The sequence below is a fragment of the Oncorhynchus masou genome, unplaced genomic scaffold (assembly GCF_036934945.1).
Source record: "Oncorhynchus masou masou isolate Uvic2021 unplaced genomic scaffold, UVic_Omas_1.1 unplaced_scaffold_682, whole genome shotgun sequence".
Lineage (NCBI taxonomy): Eukaryota > Metazoa > Chordata > Actinopteri > Salmoniformes > Salmonidae > Oncorhynchus > Oncorhynchus masou.
Window position 1 is genome coordinate 113,295 of NW_027013271.1, and position 3,952 is coordinate 117,246.

Genomic DNA, 3,952 nt, shown 5'->3' on the forward strand with positions numbered 1-3,952 from the left:
ACTGAGGAGCAGTCTGACTGAGGGGCAGCTCGGGACTGTCTGCTCTGGACTGTCTGTCGGGACTGTCTGTCAGCTCGGGACTGAGGGGCAGCTCCTGGAGGCATCCCAGTACTGAAAGAAGCCCAGTACTAGATCTATAAGCCCCCTAGCCAGGCAGTTGATCCGTCCTGGTTGACTGGCGGATCCTGGCTGACTATCAGATCTGGCAGATCCTGGCTGACTGTCGGATCCTGGCTGACTATCAGATCTGGCAGATCCTGGATGACTGGCGGATCTGGAAGAGTCCCTGACTGGCAGATCTGGAAGAGTCTCCCTGACTGGCAGATCTGGAAGAGTCTGGCTGACTGGCAGATCTGGAAGTGTCTGGCTGGCTGGCAGATCTGGAAGTGTCTGGCTGACTGGCAGATCTGGAAGAGTCCTGACTGGCAGATCTGGAAGAGTCTGGCTGACTGTCAGATCTGGAAGAGTCTGGCTGACTGGCAGATCTGGAAGAGTCTGGCTACTGGCAGATCTGGAAGAGTCTGGCTGACTGGCAGATCTGGAAGAGTCTGGCTGACTGGCAGATCTGGAAGAGTCTGGTTGACTGGCAGATCTGAAAGAGTCTGGAGTCTGACTGGCACTATCTGGAAGAGTCTGGCTGACTGGCAGATCTGGAAGAGTCTGGTTGACTGGCAGATCTGAAAGAGTCTGTCTGGCTGCTCCATGCTGACTGGCGGCTCTGGCTGCTCCATGCTGACTGGCGGCTCTGGCTGCTCCATGCAGATTGACAGCTCTGGCGGCTTCTTGCAGACTGACAGCTCTGACTGTTCCATGCAGACTAACAGTTTGGCAGCTCCTTGCAGACTGGCAACTCTGGCTGCTCCAAGCAGACTGACAGCTCTGGCTGTCCCATGCAGACTGGCAGCTCTAGCTGCTCCATGTTGGCAATTCTGGCTGCTCCATGCAGACTGGCAGCTCTAGCTGCTCCATGCAGACTGGCAGCTCTAGCTGCTCCAATACTAAGACCAAGGCGTGACAGAACCCTCTGAAGGGACAGAAAGAACTGGACCTGGTCTCAATGATCCTAAGGTACACACTCACTCACTCACTCACACACTCACTCACACACTCACTCACACTCACTAACACTACACTCACTCACCAGTCACTCACACACTCACTCACACACTCACTCACACTACCCTCTGAAGGGACAGACAGAACAGGACCTGGTCTCAATGATCCTAAAGGTACACACTCACTCACTCACACACTCACTCACTCACTCACTCACTCACACACTACCCTCACACACTCACACACTCACTCTACTACTCACACACTCACTACCACCCTCTGAAGGACAGACAGAACAGGACCTGGTCTCAATGATCCTAAAGGTACACACTCACTGCACACTCACTGTCTGTCTGCACACTGTCACTCACTGTCTCACTCACTCACTACTCCTGGACTCCACTACCCTCTGAAGGGACAGACAGAACTAACTATATCTACTAACCACTCACTACCAGTCACTCATGTCTGTTATACCTGTGTGTGTGTCTGTCTGTCTGTGTGTGTGTGTGTGTGTGTCTGTCTGTCTGTCTGTCTGTGTCGCCACAGTGGGGAGTCCTGATGAAAGATGAAGCCTACTGCCAGGTGATGAAACAGGTCACAGGAAACACCAGCTCCAAAAACTAAGACCTCTAACCTATTGTCAGAGAGGCTATAATCCTACCAGTGTATATCTGACCTCTAACCTCTAGTTGTCAGAGAGGCTCTGTCTACATCCTGACTGTTATAGGGTTAGTGTATATCTGACTCGCTCTACCTCTAACCCTGGGACAGTTGTCAGAGAGGCTGGAGGCTACTCTACATCCTGACTGTTATAGGGTTAGTGTATATCTGACTCCCTACCAACCTCAGAGATGTTGTCAGAGAGGCTGTCTGAGGCTCTGTCTCTACATCTGTCTGTTATGGGTTAGTGTGTCTGACTGTCTGACCTCTAACCTCTAGTTGTCAGAGAGGCTGAGGCTACTCTACATCCTGACTGTTATAGGGTTAGTGTATATCTGACCTCTGACCTCTAACCTCTAGGGACAGTTGTCAGAGATGCTGGAGGCTACTCTACATCCTGACTGTTATAGGGTTAGTGTATATCTGACCTCTGACCTCTAACCTCTAGTCAGTTGTCAGAGAGGCTGTACTCTACATCCTGACTGTTATAGGATGTCTGTATATCTGACCTGACCTCTGTCTGTCAGTGTCAGAGAGGCTGGGCTACTGTCATCCTGACTGTTATAGGGTTAGTGTATATCTGACCTCCCTGACCTCTAACCTCTAGGACAGTCCAGAGAGGCTAAGGCTACTCTAATCTATATCTTATATATCCCTCCCTCTAACCAGTCAGAGATGTCTCTACATCCTGTCTGTCTGTCTGTCTGTCTGTCTGTCTGTCTGTCTGTCCTGACTGTTATAGGGTGTCTGCTCGCTCTAGTCCTGGAGTCCACTACCAAGGTACCCTAACTATATCTATAACCCTCCCTACCAGTCAGGATGTCTGTTATACCTGTCTGTCTGTCTGTCTGTCTGTCTGTCTGCCTGTCTGCCTGTCTGTCTGTCTGTCTGTCTGTCTGTCTGCTCGCTCTAGTCCTGGAGTCCACTACCAAGGTACCCTAACTATATCTATAACCCTCCCTACCAGTCAGGATGTCTGTTATACCTGTCTGTCTGTCTGTCTGTCTGTCTGTCTGTCTGTCTGTCTGCGCTCTAGTCCTGGAGTCCACTACCAAGGTACCCTAACTATATCTATAACCCTCCTACCAGTCAGGATGTCTGTTATACCTGTCTGTCTGTCTGTCTGTCTGTCTGTCTGTCTGTCTGTGTCTGCTGCTCGCTCTAGTCCTGGAGTCCACTACCAAGGTACCCTAACTATATCTATAACCCTCCCTACCAGTCAGGATGTCTGTTATACCTGTCTGTCTGTCTGTCTGTCTGTCTGTCTGTCTGTCTGTCTGTCTGCTCTGTCCTGTCCACTACCAAGGTACCCTAACTATATCTATAACCCTCCCTACCAGTCAGGATGTCTGTTATACCTGTCTGTCTGTCTGTCTGTCTGTCTGTCTGTCTGTCTGTCTGTCCCTGGAGTCCACTACCAAGGTACCCTAACTATATCTATAACCCTCCCTACCAGTCAGGATGTCTGTTATACCTGTCTGTCTGTCTGTCTGTCTGTCTGTCTGTCTGTCTGTCTGTCTGCTCGCTCTAGTCCTGGAGTCCACTACCAAGGTACCCTAACTATATCTATAACCCTCCCTACCAGTCAGGATGTCTGTTATACCTGTCTGTCTGTCTGTCTGTCTGTCTGTCTGTCTGTCTGTCTGTCTGTCTGCTCGCTCTAGTCCTGGAGTCCACTACCAAGGTACCCTAACTATATCTATAACCCTCCCTACCAGTCAGGATGTCTGTTATACCTGTCTGTCTGTCTGTCTGTCTGTCTGTCTGTCTGTCTGTCTGTCCTGGAGTCCACTACCAAGGTACCCTAACTATCTATAACCCTCCCTACCAGTCAGGATGTCTGTTATACCTGTCTGTCTGTCTGTCTGTCTGTCTGCTCGCTCTAGTCCTGTAGTCCACTACCAAGGTACCCTAACTACATCTATAACCCTCCCTACCAGTCAGGATGTCTGTTATACCTGTCTGCTCGCTCTGTCCTGTCCACTGTCTGTCTGTCTGTCTGTCTGTCTGTCTGTCTGTCTGTCTGTCTGTCTGCTCGCTCTAGTCCTGGAGTCCACTACCAAGGTACCCTAACTATATCTATAACCCTCCCTACCAGTCAGGATGTCTGTTATACCTGTCTGTCTGTCTGTCTGTCTGTCTGTCTGTCTGTCTGTCTGCTCGCTCTGTCCTGGAGTCCACTACCAAGGTACCCTAACTATATCTATAACCCTCCCTACCAGTCAGGATGTCT